General features: G+C 43.8%; 1 non-coding gene across 1 annotated transcript; it reads left to right on the top strand.

Annotated features, from left to right (window-relative positions):
* Positions 1-20004: 20004 nt before the first annotated feature.
* On the top strand, positions 20005-20218 carry LOC126000043 (small nucleolar RNA U3). Its single transcript, XR_007492430.1, has one exon. It is a non-coding gene; the product is annotated as a small nucleolar RNA U3 (small nucleolar RNA).
* The last annotated feature ends 232 nt before the right edge of the window (positions 20219-20450 follow it).

Raw genomic sequence — 20450 nt, 5'->3', positions numbered from 1 at the left:
CAAAGAGGGTCACTACTTACTGATCAGGGGAACATTAGATCAAGAAACACTAACCCTGGTCAATATCTATGCACCTAATGTAGAGCCAGCAAAATATGTGAGGCAACTACTGGCAAACCAGGAGAAACACATGAAGGGAAATGTGATAATAGCAGGGGACCTCAATACTCCACTATCACCACTGGACAGATCCACCAAACAGAAAAATAGCAAAGAAATAAGAGCTCTGAATGAAAAATTAGAAGATTTAGGGCTAATAGACTTATATAGAGCCCTCCACCCCCAGAAAGCAGAATACACATTCTTCTCAAGCCCACATGGAACCTTCTCCAGAATAGACCATATATTAGGATACAAAGCCAACCTATATAAGACCACAAAGGTAAGGATCATTAGAAGTACCCTCTCAGATCACTATGCCACAGAGCTCAAAATTGAGGTCAAGAAGAAGCAATGGAGAAAAACTAATACCTGGAGATTAAACAACATGCTGCTCAACAACAGCTGGATCAAAGAACAACTCAAGGAAGAAATAAAAAGATTCCTTGAGACAAATGACAATGAAGAGACAACATGTCAAAATTTATGGGACACAGCAAAAGCAGTAATTAGGGGGAAACTCATAGCAATTCAGGCCTATGTCAAGAATCAGGAAAATAACAAAACCAACAGTTTAAAAGATCACCTCAAAGAATTGGAACATCAGCAACAGAGAAGTCCAACCACATCCAGAAGGCAAGAAATAATAAAAACCAGAGCAGAAATAAACAACATAGAAACCAAGAAAACAATACAAAAAATCAATGAGACCAGGAGTTGGTTTTTCGAAAAAATAAACAAGATAGACAAACCACTGGCAAAACTCACCAAAAAAAAGAGAGAAAACACCCAAATCAATAGGATCACAAATGAAAGGGGAGAGATTACAACAGAACCCCAAGAAATACAACATATCATGAGATCATATTATGAACAACTATACTCAACTAGGCTAGAGAACCCAGTAGAAATCGATAGATTCTTGGAAAAACACCCTCTTCCAAGACTGGAAAAGGAAGATCTAGAAATCCTAAACAGACCAATCACCTCAGAGGAAATTGAAGATGTAATTAAAAAACTCCCTAAGAACAAAAGCCCAGGCCCAGATGGATTTACAGGTGAATTCTATCAAACATTTCAAGAAGAGTTACTACCACTTTTCCATAGGCTCTTCCAAACCATAGAAAAAACAGGAATCCTCCCCAACTCCTTTTATGAGGCTAATATCACACTCATTCCCAAAGAAGGCAAAGACACTACCAAAAAAGAAAACTACAGACCAATCTCACTAATGAACATAGATGCAAAGATACTCAATAAAATATTAGCAAACCGAATCCAGCACTTCATCAAAAAGATCATACATCACGATCAAGTGGGATTCATCCCAGGAATGCAAGGTTGGTTCAACATACGCAAATCAATCAACATTATACACCACATCAACAACATGAAAGACAAAAACCACATGATCATATCAATCGATGCAGAGAAGGCATTTGACAAAATCCAACATCCTTTCATGTTAAAGACACTCAGCAAAATAGGGTTAGAAGGAACCTTCCTCAAGATAGTTACAGCTATCTATGAAAAGCCTACAGCCAACATTATACTCAATGGTGAGAAACTAGAAGCATTCCCACTAAGATCAGGAACTAGGCAAGGCTGTCCACTCTCTCCACTCTTATTCAATATAACCTTAGAAGTCCTAGCAATAGCAATCCGACAAGAGAAGGAAATCAAAGGAATTCAAATTGGGAAAGAGGAACACAAGCTATCTCTCTTTGCCGACGATATGATGATATACATCGAAAACCCTAAAGAGTCCACAGTAAAACTCCTAGAAACAATTAACCAATACAGCAAAGTGGCTGGTTACAAAGTCAATACACAAAAGACAGTAGCGTTTCTATATACAAACAATGAAGTTGAGGAGAGAGAGATTAAAAATACAATTCCATTTAAGATAGTATCAAAAAATATCAAGTATCTAGGAATCAACCTTACAAGAGAAGTGAAAGACCTATACCAGGGAAACTTCAAAACACTCCAGAAAGAAATTGAAGATGATCTAAAGAAATGGAAGAACATCCCATGCTCATGGATAGGTAGAATTAACATAATCAAAATGACTATCCTACCCAAACTCCTATATAGATTTAATGCAATCCCTATCCAAATCCAGGCACAATTCTTTAAAGAATTAGAACAAGCATTCACAAAATTCATCTGGAACCACAAAAGACCCAGGATAGCCAAACAAATACTGAAAAACAAGAAGCTGGGAGGCATCTCCTTACCTAACTTGAAACTATACTATAAAGCCATAGTAATCAAAACAGCATGGTACTGGAACAGAGACAGGACATCAGACCAGTGGGTCAGAACAGAATTCCCAGACATAAACCCCCAGGTATATAGCCAACTAATATTTGATAAAAGAGGCAAGAATCTGAAATGGAACAAAGAAAGCCTATTCAACAAATGGTGTTGGTACAACTGGAAAACCACATGTACGAAAGTGAAAATCAACCCATACCTTACTCCTTATACAAAAATCAACTCAAAGTGGATCAAAGACCTTGAAATCAGACCCGAATCCATAAAGTTTATTGAGAATAAAATAGGCAGAACACTCAAAGACCTATATATCAAAAAGGTCTTTGAGAATGGAGCACCAATGGCAAGAACGTTAGCATCAAATATAAACAAATGGGACTACATCAAACTAAAAAGCTTCTGCATGGCAAAAGAAACCCTGCTTAACGCAAGAAGACAGCTAACAGAATGGGAAAAAATCTTTTCACTCGACATATCAGATAAAGGGCTGATATCTAGAACATACAAAGCACTCAGAAAGCTGAGCCCCCCAAAAGCAAACAAAGCTATAAAAAATGGGGAGATGAAATGAATAGACACTTCTCTGAGGAAGACAGAAGGATGGCCAACAAACACATGAAAACATGCTCACCTTCACTCATCATCAGGGAGATCCAAATCAAGACAACAATGAGATACCACCTTACACCAGTGAGGATGGCCCACATCAAAAATAATGGAAACAACCTTTGTTGGCGGGGATGCAGTATGAAAGGAACTCTCGTCCACTGCTGGTGGGAATGTCCCCTAGTCCAACACCTATGGAGGAAAGTCTGGAGAGTGCTCAAAGAACTCAGAATTGAGCTGCCATTTGACCCAGCAATTGCCCTCCTAGGCATATACCCACAAGATGGAAGGACATTCATTCCAAAATACATATGCACCCCACTATTTATCGCAGCACTCAGTATAATAGCCAAATCTTGGAACCAACCTAGGTGTCCAACAACGGATGAATGGATCATTAAGATGTGGTACATATACACAATGGAATATTACATGGCAGTTAGAAATGATACAATCACAGACTTTGCAGCAACGTGGATGGACCTAGATCATGTTATGTTAAACGAAGTAAGCCAGAAGACAAAAGATAAACACAGAATGGTAGCACTATTCTGAAACACCTAGAACATATATTTTATACACAACTAATACCTAACAATCATATAACAGGGTTTAACAGGGTAGAAACTCCGATCACTGTAATAGTCAACATATACGTGGGAGCAGTGTCCAAAATACATGAAAAAGGAACAATGCAAACTCTTGACTGCACATTATACCACAAAGAAAACAGCAACAACAGAAACAGCAACATGGAGAGAACAGGTATGTAACCAGACTCCTACAACAAAGGCCCACAATAATCCCTTAGAGATCGTAAACAGGAACACAAGTATAGAACACCGCGGGAAATCACGTAATGCAATGGCAACATACCATAACACTACGTTTTAATCCCTTTACCTTACTATATTTTAAAAATAACCTCTCAGCTTTTCTTTCCACAGGCGCCCTTAGATACAAAGGGCGGACAAACTAAGATGGCAACTCGGGATACCACACGAGATACCATACCTTGCTTGCACTATGAGACGGCCACGAGAAAACTCTTTAACATTCACTTTATCTCTAGGTTAAACCTTCTTTTAGGAATCGAAGCACGTGACCAGTCAGACCACCAAAGCAGTACCTGCGATGTACAGACCTAAACTACAGGCTCTAGTCATCGAACACATTCAACCAAACCAGCATTCCCTTGCTATTCTCTCCTTTCTTCTCTCTATTTTTTTTTCTCTTTTCTTTTTCTCTTCTACTCTTCTCTTTACTTTTTTCCCTTTCTCTCCTCCCTTTCTACGGTATTTTCTCTTTTCTCTTCCTTCATACCCCTCCCATATATCTTCCCCTTTCTCCCCCCCGGAAATCCAACTATCCCTTCACCCCTCAATCCCATCCAGATCTCCCACCATATTAAAACTCTCCACCCTCAGTCCTTAATCTTTTAGGCATCAAGATCGACCTCCTACCCAATGAACCAGTACCCAGCACCCAGGCGAGGGGACACCCAACCGAACCCACACATCGTCTCCTGCAAGAAAAGACAGCCAACTCCCCTGTGGACACATGCTGCGAGACCCTCCCTACCAACTCCCCCTAACATGGACTGTTTCTTGAAACCGGACTTAGGTCCAATAGTATCCCCAATGCAAGAACTCTTCCAAGACCTCCCAGCTGCAAATTTTTACCAATCTGAAGGGGGGCAGGGGGTGTGATTGGAAGATGCCTGGGAACCCACACACCACAAGAAAAATCCAAAAGACAATGGGAAAACTGTACTTCCAACATAGGCATAAGACCTGTAATACACCAACTCTTTACCTGTTCTCTCCCAAATGCAAAGTAGTCTTTTGCACCACATTGGTCCTTTAAAAACTTCGCTAACTCATTTTAATTTTTTTATATTTGTTTAATTAACTTATTTATTTAAATGTTTGCCTTACATATACATTTGTGGGCACATACACTTTTATTTCCTTTTTTTTTTTTTTTTAATCGTCTTTGGGTATGTGACCTATCTCTGTTACTCACTCTGTCCACCCCAAATACTCCGACATATAATGGAGCACCACTTCCCCCTGCAAAGGCACACTAAATAAAGGGGAAATCTTACATAGTAAAAAAAAAAAGAGCTCTTATCTACTAGAGATAGGAACTCATAGTTGTTTACAATACAGGGTTATCTCCTACCTTGAAAATATGTCATGTGGAATCAACTTAGACCTCAGGTGATTAGATACCATTCAACCAGCCTTGAACCCTGGATCCCAGACATAGAAACGGCACAGCTCCTCACAACAGCTGTAAGAAACAATCTCCATCTGGGACAGCCTTATTACTGCAGGGTCAACAACAAGGGCCAGCTCTAACATGATATCTCGACAATGAGGAAAATGTGAACAACTTGACCTTAGAGCAGTTTAGCCTACCTCACCAGCTAATGACAAGACAAAACCAGAAGACGTGGCACCCTTTGGTAGGTCCAAAAGCCAAGATCGTGATTTACAGATGACTGGATACTAGAACCACGACCAGACTGTATACATCTTGGGACCAATAAAAAAGCCCTAGTCTAGGGTTTGAACTAAGACCTGCACAATAAGCATGATCCCCAGTCCCAAAGGTCCGGCAGAGACAATTGTAACAGAAAGGGGCTTCTGGAAGAACAAAGAAAGACGCTATCCTAGATGCCTTCCTAGGTTCAGCGCAAAGACCAAGATCACCAACCACAGAAGATGGATTAAAATGGCACTGAGGTAACAGAACCTCCAGATTCACAAAGACTGACTTCACCATAAGTCCCACCTCAGGATATGTACAGATACTGGGACTGCTAAACACAGAGCTCTGACGGTATCACACTGGACAGAGCAGAAGCTTTCCACACACCAAAAAAAAAAAAACAAAAAAAAAAACCACAACCTGGAGAGTAATGATCCTGAGCAAAGACTAGAGCTGATTCCATGACAGTATACTCCAAGGACGGAGAAACCCCATATCTTATAGGGCAAGTGAATTCCTTTTCGAATGACCCCAATATTTACTGTGCCAGGGCAGGAGGGAAAAAAAAAATACAAAAAACACAAAACCTTGGTTATGTGTATATATATATATATATATATATATATCTTACCTTCATTTATTATTGTTATTATTATTTTTATTTACCTAGCTATTTTGGTCGATTCCTCAGTTTGGATGTGATTATTGAAATTGTTGGCCCCAATTATTCTTTTTTTTTTTTCCTTTCTTTTCTTTCTCTTCCTTTCTTTTCTTTCGTTATGTGCTACGCCATGTTTCTTATTTCAAGACCACGGCGTATTTTTTGTTTGTTTGTGTTTGTTTTTAGCTTGTTTTGGTTTATTTTTTATCTGTTTTTTTGTGGTGCTTATCGTTATAGCTGGAGTCCTCACTGGATATTTGACACTTCTTTTGGTACTGGTGGAGTGTTTCAACTTCTTTTTCTCCTTCATTTCCCAAATCGATGATGAGAACCTCTAGAAGGATTCTGCCCATTTTCGGGGTATTAAACTCTTACCCCGGTTTATTTATTTTCTCTTTTTCAGGCAAAACCACGCAACTTGAACTAGCTACCCCTGCCCCTACTTAGAGGGGGAAATAAGGGAGGCATCAAGACCAAACTGATGCAAGACTACTAAGTAGTTGGTTAGAGACAGAGGGGACCACATATTCTAGCCGCCCTGGGGGTGAGGGAAGAGGAAATGGGAGGTAAGACAGAAACGGGGGAGTAGGGAGGACAATTTGGGGATGGGAATCCCCCCTGATTTTATGTAAATATGTACCTAAAATATTATTGTCAACAATATGTAAGCCACTATGATCAAAATAAAAATTATATTAAAAAAAAAGAAGTTAGAAACATTTTTCACCCATACAAACTTTAAGAAGGATTTTATAGCAAATATTTACATTGCAAATAGATCTTTGAAATCTTCTTATATTTCAAATTGCACATATTCTTATTCTCCTTGATTTTAACCTAATAAATTTAATTGAGAACAAAAAAAAAAAAGACAGAGTAGCAAGTTGGATTGGAAAACAAAAACAGGACATCTGCTGCCTGCAAGAAACACACATAAAAGAACAGGATACAAATGGGCTTAGAGTAAAAGGATCAAAAATCAATTATTCAAGCCAATGGAAAACCAGAAAAGGCTGGCACAGCCATTCTTATATCAGACCAAATTACATTCAACCTCAAGAAAGTGCTCAGAGACAAAGAGGGTGACTACTTATTGTTCAAGAAAATATTAGACCAGAAGTACTAACTCTGATTAACATTTATGCATCGAATGTAGATCCAGCAAAATATATAAGGCATTTGCTTGCAACCCTAAAAAATATGAAAGAGAATTTAATAGTCATAGTAGATTTCAATACTCCACTATCATCACTGGATAGATCCACCAGGCAGAAAACTAGCAAAGACATAAGAGCCCTAAATGAGAAACTCTTTCAGCAGAAGATATGACAATATACATAGAAAACCCTAAAGAGTTCACAGTAAAATTTCTAGAAATATTAAATGAATACAGGTAAGTGGCTGGCTTCAAAGTCAATACCCAAAATACAGTAGCATTTATCTATACATTTATCTATAAGTAAACAGAGGTGAAAAGGATTAAAAAATAGATCCCATTTGAAATATTGTCTAAAAATATCAACTACATTGGAATCAATCTGACAGGAGAAAGTGAAAAACTTATACCATGAAAACTTTAAAATGCTTTAGAAAGAAAATAAAGAGGACCTAAGGAATTGGAATAACATCCCATGTTCACGGGTAGGAAGAAACAACATGATCAAATTGTCTACTTTACATTAATTACTATATAAATTCAATGCAATCCCTATTCAAATTCAGACATCATTTTTAAGGACTTATAAAGTTTTATGGAGCCACAAAAGATATAGGTTAGCTAAATCCATACAGAAAAACAAGAAACTGTGTGGCATTTCTTTACCCAACTTGAAGCCTTACTATAAAGCCATAGTGACCAAAACAGCATAGTACTGGAACAAAGACAGAGTGTCAGACCAATGGGTCAGAATAGAATATCCAGTAACATACCCCCAAGTATATAGACAACTAATTTTTTTCTTTTCTCTCTTTTTTCTTTCTTCTTTCCTTCTCTTTCTTCTTCTTCAATTCAACTTATATTCCTATAATATCAGCCCATGCTGTCAGTTCTTTTTAGGAAAGCAACCTCGATGCACAAGACACATTGGATGATATTATATAGAGGAGACCCCTCTTATATTGCTCATTACCATATTGTTTAGTACTCTAGACGTGAAAAACGCCCAAGCCACATATAAAGCTGAAAGCTTCATTTAGCAAAGTTCACTCCTGCCATTGATGAAGTGCCAAGAATTGAAATACCATCCCACTATGAGGCAACAGCCCAATTACTTTTTACTTATTTTTCTTTTATTTCCATCTTTTTATTATTTTATCTTTTCTTTTCTAATCTACATTTTAGATATTTATTTATTTTTTCTTGATTCAATTATTTCTTATGTGCTCAGACCTGTCCTATGAGGGTAAGACCTCCAACAGCAATTTATGAACAGATCTCTAATGTCTATCTAAAAGTGGGCACGAGTTTGTATACAGTGGACTCCCCTATGTCTGCCCAATCTATGTTGTAAACAATCCATGCCTATATTGTATATAGCCCCTCTTATATATTATCTCTCCTCCCCTTCAGAACTCCTTCTATCCTCTCGTTCTCCCAATCCTGATCCGTTATCCCTCTCTATCTAACCCTCTTTACTTAACCCATTTACTCTCTTTTACTTAACTCATTAGGTACTGAGACCAATCTCTTGCCCCAATAATCCAATACCCATCTCTCAAAGTGAAAGGACACCCTCTCAGTTCCACATCTTGGGCCCAGGAAAGAAGCTGCAACCACCACTCCTGATGACTCATTCTATATGACCCTTCTTCTCACACACACCCCTAAGTGTGGATTCTCGCATGCTACCAGATTCAGCTCCAGTAGGACCCTCAGATCAAGGACACTACCTGATCCCTTAACTACTGCAAATCATCTCTCAAACTCAGTAAGACCACGGTGTAGATGAAAATGTGTCCTGGATCTCACACCCCTCAAGAATGTCTCAAAAAACTTAATGGGGATATTTATATTTTCCTTGTATGTTTAATACATCAATAGATATACCTACTAGTGTGTTTACTTTCAAAGGTAAAGTAGCCTCCTCTATCCTTTTTTATTTATTTAGTTTTATTATTTTTAATTTTTATTTTTGTTTACATATATACATATTTTTTAAATTTTGCTTATTTTGGTTCTTCTTGGTACAAAATTTTAGAAGAAAAAGTATTCCTTGGGATAAAAGCTCAGGTCAAAACCAGGACACAGAGATCATAGAGTCTGTCATTCTTACCCACAAATGCACAAACAATATAATTTGGCACTGTTCACTTTTACGAAGATGTACTAAAAAAGGGAAAATCTTACATATAGGAAAAAGCTCTTACAGGATGGAGAAACCCTTCATCTTTTAAGCCAAAGGAATTCCCTTTCCATTTTCCCCATTAGTAATTGTGCCTATGCAGAAATATAAAAATAAAAACACATAACCTTGCATCACCAGCCCTACTTTTCCACACCTTTTTTTCTGTTGTTGTTTAATTCTTTTTATTTCTTGCTTGGGTGGTTTTTTTCTTTCCTATTTTTAAATTGATATTGATAGGTCCTAGATGGATCCCTCCCAGTTTTCTTTTTTTCCCAACAGAACCACAAATCTTGAATTATCTTGTTCTGCTCATTAGTTGAGGGAGGATGGATGATACCTGGAGCAACACTTGCATGTACATTGAGTGAACATAAAAATAATCAGACCTAAATATAAAACTGAAAGTCAATGACAACAGGATCAAGATATCCAACCTACAACAAGTTATATTACAGGATAAAGGAGGGTGATTTGGGATGCATGCTGGAAACAAGGGTGGAGATAGGACAATAGTGGTGGTGGAAATGCCCATCACTCATTGTCACTCTGTGCCTTAAATAAGAGAATTGTAATTCACTTCGACCACAATAAAAATTAAAAATATATTAAAAACATTTTTCTCTTTAGCAGCACGGGCGGGCAGCTGGCAGACCTCCGCATGTGCCAGCGGCCTTTTGGCCTGGCCTAGAGTAGGGGGGGCCCGGAACTGGGTCACCCGGCCCCCCTCTCCCCCTTTCCTCCGGATCTCCAGGTGGGTGTCTGGGAGGAGCTGATGGGGCACCCTGGGTTTTTCCCCACTCCCAGGCCGGGTCTGGGGACTGGCCTAGGTTGGGCTTAAATCCCTGTCCTTCAGGCTTGGGAGGGTCTCTCTCTCTCCCTTCCTGGAGCAGGATTTTTAGCAGCACGGGCGGGCAGCTGGCAGACCTCCGCATGTGCCAGCGGCCTTTTGGCCTGGCCTAGGGTAGGGGGGACCCGGACCTGGGTCACCCGGCCCCCCTCTCCCCGTTTCCTCCGGATCTCCAGGTGGGTTTCTGGGAGGAGCTGATGGGGCACCCTGGGTTTTTCCCCACTCCCAGGCCGGGTCTGGGGACTGGCCTAGGTTGGGCTTAAATCCCTGTCCTTCAGGCTTGAGAGGGTCTCTTTCTCCCTTCCTGGAGCAGGATTTTTAGCAGCACTGGCGGGCAGCTGGCAGACCTCCGCATGTGCCAGCGGCCTTTTGGCCTGGCCTAGGGTAGGGGGGGCCCGGACCTGGGTCACCCGGCCCCCCTCTCCCCCTTTCCTCCGGATCTCCAGGTGGGTTTCTGGGAGGAGCTGATGGGGCACCCTGGGTTTATCCCCACTCCAAGGCCGGGTCTGGGGACCGGCCTAGGTTGGGCTGAAATCCCTGTCCTTCAGGCTTGGGAGGGTCTCTCCCTCCCTTCCTGGAGCAGGATTTTTAGCAGCACGGGCGGGCAGCTGGCAGACCTCCGCATGTGCCAGCGGCATTTTGGCCTGGCCTAGGGTAGGGGGGGCCCGGACCTGGGTCACCCGGCCCCCCTCTCCCCCTTTCCTCCGGACCTCCAGGTGGGTGTCAGGGAGGAGCTGATGGGGCACCCTGGTTTTTCCCCACTCCCAGGCCGGGTCTAGGGACCGGCCTAGGTTGGGCTTAAATCCCTGTCCTTCAGGCTTGGGAGGGTCTCTCTCTCCCTTCCTGGAGCAGGATTTTTAGCAACACGGGCAGGCAGCTGGCAGACCTCCGCATGTGCCAGCGGCCTTTTGGCCTGGCCTAGGGTAGGGGGGGCCCGGACCTGGGTCACCCGGCCCCCCTCTCCCCCTTTCCTCCGGATCTCCAGGTGGGTTTCTGGGAGGAGCTGATGGGGCACCCTGGGTTTTTCCCCACTCCCAGGCCGGGTCTGGGGACTGGCCTAGGTTGGGCTTAAATCCCTGTCCTTCAGGCTTGGGAGGGTCTCTCTCTCCCTTCCTGGAGCAGGATATTTAGCAGCACAGGCGGGCAGCTGGCAGACCTCCGCATGTGCCAGCGGCCTTTTGGCCTGGCCTAGGGTAGGGGGGGCCCGGACCTGGGTCACCCGGCCCTCCTCTCCCCCTTTCCTCCGGATCTCCAGGTGGGTTTCTGGGAGGAGCTGATGGGGCACCCTGGGTTTTTCCCCACTCCGAGGCCGGGTCTGGGGACCGGCCTAGGTTGGGCTGAAATCCCTGTCCTTCAGGCTTGGGAGGGTCTCTCCCTCCCTTCCTGGAGCAGGATTTTTAGCAGCACGGGCGGGCAGCTGGCAGACCTCCGCATGTGCCAGCGGCCTTTTGGCCTGGCCTAGGATAGTGGGGGCCCGGACCTGGGTCACCCGGCCCCCCTCTCCCCCTTTCCTCCGGATCTCCAGGTGGGTTTCTGGGAGGAGCTGATGGGGCACCCTGGGTTTTTCCCCACTCCCAGGCCGGGTCTGGGGACTGGCCTAGGTTGGGCTGAAATCCCTGTCCTTCAGGCTTGGGAAGGTCTCTCCCTCCCTTCCTGGAGCAGGATTTTTAGCAGCACGGGCGGGCAGCTGGCAGACCTCCGCATGTGCCAGCGGCCTTTTGGCATGGCCTAGGGTAGGGGGGGCCCAGACCTGGGTCACCCGGCCCCCCTCTCCCCCTTTCCTCCGGATCTCCAGGTGGGTGTCTGGGAGGAGCTGATGGGGCACCCTGGGTTTTTCCCCACTCCCAGGCCAGGTCTGGGGACCGGCCTAGGTTGGGCTGAAATCCCTGTCCTTCAGGCTTGGGAGGGTCTCTCCCTCCCTTCCTGGAGCAGGATTTTTAGCAGCACGGGCGGGCAGCTGGCAGACCTCCGCATGTGCCAGCGGCCTTTTGGCATGGCCTAGGATAGGGGGGGGCCCGGACCTGGGCCACCCGGCCCCCCTCTCCCCCTTTCCTCCGGATCTCCAGGTGGGTGTCTGGGAGGAGCTGATGGGGCACCCTGGGTTTTTCCCAACTCCCAGGCCGGGTCTGGGGACTGACCTAGGTTGGGCTTAAATCCCTGTCCTTCAGGCTTGGGAGGGTCTCTCTCTCTTCGTTCCTGGAGCAGGATTTTTAGCAGCACGGGCGGGCAGCTGGCAGACCTCCGCATGTGCCAGCGGCCTTTTGGCCTGGCCTAGGGTAGGGGGGACCCGGACCTGGGTCACCCGGCCCCCCTCTCCCCCTTTCCTCCGGATCTCCAGGTGGGTTTCTGGAGGAGCTGATGGGGCACCCTGGGTTTTTCCCCACTCCCAGGCCGGGTCTGGGGACTGGCCTAGGTTGGGCTTAAATCCCTGTCCTTCAGGCTTGAGAGGGTCTCTCTCTCCCTTCCTGGAGCAGGATTTTTAGCAACACTGGCGGGCAGCCGGCAGTTCTCCGCATGTGCCAGCGGCCTTTTGGCCTGGCCTAGGGTAGGGGGGGCCCGGACCTGGGTCACCCGGCCCCACTCTCCCCCTTTCCTCCGGATCTCCAGGTGGGTTTCTGGGAGAAGCTGATGGGACACCCTGGGTTTTTCCCCACTCCCAGGCCGGGTCTGGGGACTGGCCTAGGTTGGGCTGAAATCCCTGTCCTTCAGGCTTGGGAGGGTCTCTCCCTCCCTTCCTGGAGCAGGATTTTTAGCAGCACGGGCGGGCAGCTGGCAGACCTCCGCATGTGCCAGCGGCCTATTGGCCTGGCCTAGGGTAGGGGGGGCCCGGACCTGGGTCACCCGGCCCCCCTCTCCCCCTTTCCTCCGGATCTCCAGGTGGGTGTCTGGGAGGAGCTGATGGGGCACCCTGGGTTTTTCCCCACTCCCAGGCCGGGTCTGGGGACCGGCCTAGGTTGGGCTGAAATCCCTGTCCTTCAGGCTTGGGAGGGTCTCTCCCTCCCTTCCTGGAGCAGGATTTTTAGCAGCACGGGCGGGCAGCTGGCAGACCTCCGCATGTGCCAGCGGCCTTTTGGCCTGGCCTAGGGTAGGGGGGGCCCGGACCTGGGTCACCCGGCCCCCCTCTCCCCCTTTCCTCCGGATCTCCAGGTGGGTGTCTGGGAGGAGCTGATGGGGCACCCTGGGTTTTTCCCCACTCCCAGGCCGGGTCTAGGGACCGGCCTAGGTTGGGCTTAAATCCCTGTCCTTCAGGCTTGGGAGGGTCTCTCTCTCTCCCTTCCTGGAGCAGGATTTTAGCAGCACGGGCGGGCAGCTGGCAGACCTCCGCATGTGCCAGCGGCCTTTTGGCCTGGCCTAGGGTAGGGGGGGCCCGGACCTGGGTCACCCGGCCCCCCTCTCCCCCTTTCCTCCGGATCTCCAGGTGGGTGTCTGGGAGGAGCTGATGGGGCACCCTGGGTTTTTCCCCACTCCCAGGCCGGGTCTAGGGACCGGCCTAGGTTGGGCTTAAATCCCTGTCCTTCAGGCTTGGGAGGGTCTCTCTCTCTCCCTTCCTGGAGCAGGATTTTAGCAGCACGGGCGGGCAGCTGGCAGACCTCCGCATGTGCCAGCGGCCTTTTGGCCTGGCCTAGGGTAGGGGGGGCCCGGACCTGGGTCACCCGGCCCCCCTCTCCCCCTTTCCTCCGGATCTCCAGGTGGGTGTCTGGGAGGAGCTGATGGGGCACCCTGGGTTTTTCCCCACTCCCAGGCCGGGTCTGGGGACCGGCCTAGGTTGGGCTGAAATCCCTGTCCTTCAGGCTTGGGAGGGTCTCTCCCTCCCTTCCTGGAGCAGGATTTTTAGCAGCACGGGCGGGCAGCTGGCAGACCTCCGCATGTGCCTGCGGCCTTTTGGCCTGGCCTAGGGTAGGGGGGGCCCGGACCTGGGTCACCCGGCCCCCCTCTCCCCCTTTCCTCCGGATCTCCAGGTGGGTGTCTGGGAGGAGCTGATGGGGCACCCTGGGTTTTTCCCCACTCCCAGGCCGGGTCTAGGGACCGGCCTAGGTTGGGCTTAAATCCCTGTCCTTCAGGCTTGGGAGGGTCTCTCCCTCCCTTCCTGGAGCAGGATTTTTAGCGGCACGGGCAGGCAGCTGGCAGACCTCCGCATGTGCCAGCGGCGTTTTGGCCTGGCCTAGGGTAGGGGGGTCCCGGACCTGGGTCAACCGGCCCCCCTCTCCCCCTTTCCTCCGGTTCTCCAGGTGGGTTTCTGGGAGGAGCTGATGGGGCACCCTGGGTTTTTCCCCACTCCCAGACTGGTTCCAGGCTTGGTTTAGGGGGTGGCGTTTGATCTGGGGGGTGGCAGATAACTGCTCAGCTGTACTCAGGCTGTCACTGGCAATTTCATACCAGTCTACATTTTGAACTTATGCTCCTCACAACCACCAGTACCCCTGATTTACCCTTCTTACCTTCAGTAACACACAGTTTTAATCTCTGTCCAAAGACATACAGTAGATCTGACAAATCTCAGAACTATTTAGACGGACATAAATCGAACACATATTGAACACATATATATTTTGAATATTTTATGATTATTTTCTTTAACTGCTGTAACTCTCTATATATTCTTCTACCATCATGTTTCTATCCACTTTTCATCTTGTCTTTTCTTTGCATGCTGTTCAGTAAGGATTGTTGGTGGAACTGTCCCTCAGTTTGATGCCTATGATTGAACTATGTCATGGAAATTGCTGGTCTTGTTCCTATTGCCTCCAAATGCACCAATAACGCTTCATGGCATTGATCCTTGTTTGCATAGACACATTAAAATGGGAAAACACTATACATACAGATTAGTTATTATCTAATAAATCTCATTAAAATGTACCTTACACCCTGAACATTGATATAATGACCTGGCACAGGCCTCAGATGAATGGGCATTCTCCATTCACACTGGAACCTGGCACGCTATCTACGAAACATCCAAGGTCTTTTATAGCAACATTGGAAGCAGTCCTCTACCAGGAAATACACTACCAAGGGTCTGACATCGACCTCCTAAGAAGACACCTACGTTTACACTGAGAAGACGTGACAACAATGACCTGCTCTACAGGACATGGTTCTCTCTATTGCCCCTTAAGTGTGCGGTGAAATGAGAGGATGCTCTGCACCATCCTGACTGCTATATGAGACATGCAGACTCCAGGATCTTTAATACAGAAGCATGATACCAACAACAGACTATGTGAGGAATGGAGGTGTATTGCCACTACAGACGATGACTTGAATTGGACAAACTAGTTTGCCTGGAGCCTAGAGTCAGTCCTGTGCCAGGAAACTTCAGGGGTAGGGTCTCCATCTATTTAGACCATAATTTGTCTTTCCATGTCCCTTATGTTTTGGTGGGCCTATGCAAACAAATGCCACTTTAATATCGTTTTTTACTATGGTCCCTTGACTCCAATCCTTAAGAAAAACAACCCACTAAAACTTTTGAGGTTAATTTAAACTAGTAAGCATGTGCATGGAACTCGATAAATGTACTTTGCCCTCAATGTTTAAAGAGTTACATAAGTCTAATATCTTTAGATTATATGGTGTGCTGCTAAGAAATAATATGTACTACAACTGGGGATTTGAGGGACAAAGTAATTGTATGGTACATGGGTTCAGTTTTGTTTATCTTAATGTTCTTTGGCTGAAAGTATAAGGCTGGGATATCATCGATGGGACTAATTAGAATCCTGTTTATGGGTGATTGGGCTTCCACTGTAACTTTACCCTGTCCTCTTTCTTTGCATCTTTGTTGTCATAATTAAAATTAAAAAAAAAACATTTTTCTATAAAATACTAATACATGATCTTTCCTTTTTCAAAAACATTTTATTACCTACAAATGGATGGTTTTAGACATTTCAAATTAGCCCTACCTGAATTACTTGGTAACAATAAGCTAAGACCAACCATTTCCATAAATACCTACTCAAAGAAGTCGGTCATTTCCACTATGAAAATTGTCAAACCTTAATTGGGTGAAGAAAAGACAACGAAGATCGAATAACTAAGATCAGTAGTAGAAAAGAAGATATTACAATAGATTTCAAAAATAAAAAGAATTCTGAAAGCCTATTATCATTAATTTTATACCAACATATTGGATAACCTAAAATAAATTGGAAAATTACATGTATGCACATTCTTCCAAGACTAAATCATTAAAAAACAAACAAAACAGAAAATCTGAGCAGACCTGTAACTGGTCAGGAAACTGAATAAATAATCAAATACTTTCCAACAAAGAAAAGCCCAGAATAAGATGGCTTCACTGAATAAATCAACTAAGCATCTAAATAATAATTAACATCAATCATTCTTAAACTACTGCCAAATGCAAGGATAAAAAAACTTCTAAGGTTATTTTATGTGGAAAACATTATTGACACCAAACAGACAAACACATGAGAAGAAATAAAACTGTAGGACAATATTCCTTATGACTATTAATGGCAATTTTTCAACAAAGTGGAAACTTGAATTTAATAACACATTAAAATGATTATACACCAAAACCAATGGGATTTATACTTGGAATGCAAGGATAGCAAAGTATACCAAATAAATCAATATGGTACATTAATAAAATTAAAGAAAAAACGCATGATCATCCCACTGATGCAGAAAAGGCACTTGACAAAATTCAACACCTCTTCATGAGAAAAATATTCAATGAATTAGCAATCATAGGAAATTACTTCAGCATATCACAGGCCATATATGAAAAGCCATAGCTAATGTCATGCTCAATACTAAATGATTACAAGCATTTTATCCTAAGATCAGAAACAAGATCAAGATGCCCACTCTCAACACTCTTAAACAAATTAATATTGGAAGTCCTGGCCAGAGAAAATAAGAATGAAAAATAAAAGTATACTTTTGACAAAAGGTAAAATTATATCTTTTTACACATGCCATAATCTTATAAATATAAAACTTTATATTAGGGTCATAGAGATAGTACAATGGGTAGGGCACTTGCCTTACACATGGACAACCTGGGTCCAATCCCCAGCAGATTATGGTCTTCCAAATCTACCAGTACTGATTTCTGTGTGCAGAGCCAGGAGAAATACCTGAGCATTGCCATCTGTGGCCCAAAGTTTTAAAAAAGCTTCAAATGCTTATTTTATTAAACTGTTTTGATTCCTATCAGTTTCTCTTGCCTGTATTATTACTATAATATCAAATTTTCAATTTTTTAATTATTTTCACTTTTTTTTTGGTTTTTGGGCCACAACCATTGATGCTCAGAGGTTCCTCCTGGCTATGTGCTCAAAAATCGTTCCTGGCTCAGGGGACCATATTGGATGCTGGGGATGGAACCCAGGTCCATCCTGGGTCAGCCATGTACAAAGCAAAGACCCTATCACTGTGCTATCGCTCCGGCTCCATATTTCTTACTTTTTCTTAAATTTCCCCAAATATGATGGAGACAAAGTAATTTTAAGCAAATTAGCAACATACAGAGGTATGTTATTGCCTTGTAACTACTAGAATTAACTAGAACATATATTAAGATATATAAAAAAATCAATGTATATTTAACAGTAATAACAGGCAAGTTATAAAGAGATATAAAACTCTATGATAAATAGAATCCCCTAGGAATTTCTCTAACAAGCAAAATTTTCTATCCACTCTTATGTCTATCAGACTGGACTTACTATTGATGTATGCCCAACCATATAATGCTACAATTTTATGCTCTTCTTTGCCAGAAAATTCACTTTTTCTTACTCCTTATAAAATTTCTATTCTATTAAAACTATTCTGATACAATATCCACGTTTTCAGTTTGCTTTTAGGAAAGGAAATTGGATGCTGGAGATCCGGTAGACAATACTTCATGGAGGTAGACTCCTCTTACAGTGCTCAGTAACATATCGCTTAGTATTCTAGACTTGAAATTTATGATTGTTCTAGAGTGCTTCATGAAGAATCTAAGCCTAAAAGCCTTTCTTCAACAAAGTTTACCTTTATCAATGATGATGATTTGCCTAGGAACTGGAAAACCTTTACCCATGTTCAATGCCTGTGTGTGTGTGTGTGTGTGTGTGTGTGTGTGTGTGTGTGTGTGAGTGAGTGAGTGAGTGAGTGTTTATGTGGTGGACATCTCTATGTATGTTTCACCTGTACTGTACCTAATAACTGCCTATGCTGTTATATATAACCCTTCCTTTTCCCCCTCCCCAACTTATCACTTTATAAATCCTCTTCTATCCTCTTACCCTCTCAACCTTGATATGTTATTTCTCTTTACCCTTGGTTCTTAACTCCTCAGGAACTGGAACTGGAACCTTCCCCCTGCCCCCAGCCAGCTGCCAGTCGTCTCCCAAATTGAAAGGACAGCCTCCCAGCCCGCCCTGCTGTCACCACCACTCCTTTTCTCCCACCTCCCTTCACTGTGTGCTCGCTACCAGATTTGGCTCCAGAGAGATCCCTCAGTTCGAGGACATTACCTGATACCTGATTTCTGCAAACCATTTTTCAGACTCCACAAGACCACGTCACAGGTTGAAACTATGCTCTATATTTTATCCACCCTCCAAGCTATATCAAAAGAATTAAAGAGTTTTGCATATATCCTTTAATATTTCTTTATATGTGTTTCCTTAATAGTCATAATTCTTATTATGTATTTCCTTATGTAGAATTGCTTAGTAGGAAATTCTAGTAGATAAGTTTCTCTTGGGTTCTGAGTTCAGGTTAGAAGTAGATTATAAGGATTTTGGAGCTCTTTATTTTTACTCCTATACGCACTAGTAGTAGTATTATGTGGCATTGTTCCCTTTTGCTTAGGCACACTAAAATGGGGAAACCTTTCATATAGAAAGAAGTTCTTGTCTAATAGGGATAGGAACTCATAAATTTTATAGTGCAGGGGCACCTTTGACCCTAAACATTTCTCATCATGATTCAACTTAGACCTCAGTTGATCAGACATTGACCGTCCAACCCCAAACCTTGAATTCCATCCTTGACACTGCCATGGCTTTCTGCACCAGAATCAGGAGTCAAAATTCCACTCCTATGCCACCCTGTCACTGACTTGTTCTAGATGGCTCTAGATAGGCTCATATGACACCCAGAAGAATAGGAAAGAGCAACAACTTGCTTTTAGGGCAGGCTTCCCTGCCTCATGACCTAACAGTAAGATGAAATCAGAAGACCCTCTGTGACACCTGGCTTCAACATAGGATTTGTGCAAAAACCAAAATATCTAATTACAGAAGCCTGACTGTAACAACCGTGATTGAGAACTTTTCCTAGGATCATGAAAAAAAAACCGAGGGTTGAACAAATAGTATGCCTGGAACCTGTAGTTGGTGTTATGACAGGATGTTTCATGGGTAGAGACACCTCTTTTTCAGGCCAAGGGTATTTCCTTTCAATTTCCCCAACATTTGCTGTGCCTATGAAAAAAGAAGAAAAATACCACACACACATACACCCCTTTTTAATTTTTTTATTGTCTAGATAGGGGCTCCCAACTTTTTCAGAGAACCTTGGGACATGAATTAATTTGTTTTGTCTCATATTTCTACATACAAAATTGAGGGAGGACAAAGAAAATGGGGGCCAGGGTCCATGCAGTCTTAGGTGCATTGGTAGATATAAAAAAATCAGAACAAAAGACTATACTTTAAGGGATCATTTCTATAGTATGTGACTAGAGAAGTTTCCCTGATCATGTAAAGCACCCGAAGCCACGAGGAGGAGCCAGAGCGTCCTCTCCTGAGCATGAAGACGGCTCTAGGTGTCGCTTCTGTGACTGCCTTTTGCCATTGATGATCATTCTTCCCTTCCTTTGGAAGGGGTAGAGGGAGAGGATGCAGTCTGAGTGGTAAAAAAATTCAGAAATAAATACTCAAGCCAAAGTCAACAACAATAGAATGAAGAGATTCAAAGTATAACAATCTAAACTTAAAATGGGCATGTTACACTGGCAGTCCTGGGGCTAAGGGTGGCAGTATAGGATGCATGCTGGAAACTTTGGTGGAGGAAGTCAATACTTGTGGTGGGAATGGCCCTAATTCACTGTCACTGTATGAGTGAAACCCAGTTATGAAGGATTTGT

Source organism: Suncus etruscus, chromosome X, assembly GCF_024139225.1.
Source record: "Suncus etruscus isolate mSunEtr1 chromosome X, mSunEtr1.pri.cur, whole genome shotgun sequence".
Classification (NCBI taxonomy): Eukaryota; Metazoa; Chordata; class Mammalia; order Eulipotyphla; family Soricidae; genus Suncus; species Suncus etruscus.
The sequence above is the reverse complement of the archived record's forward strand: the minus strand, read 5'-3'. Positions and strand labels throughout refer to the sequence as shown.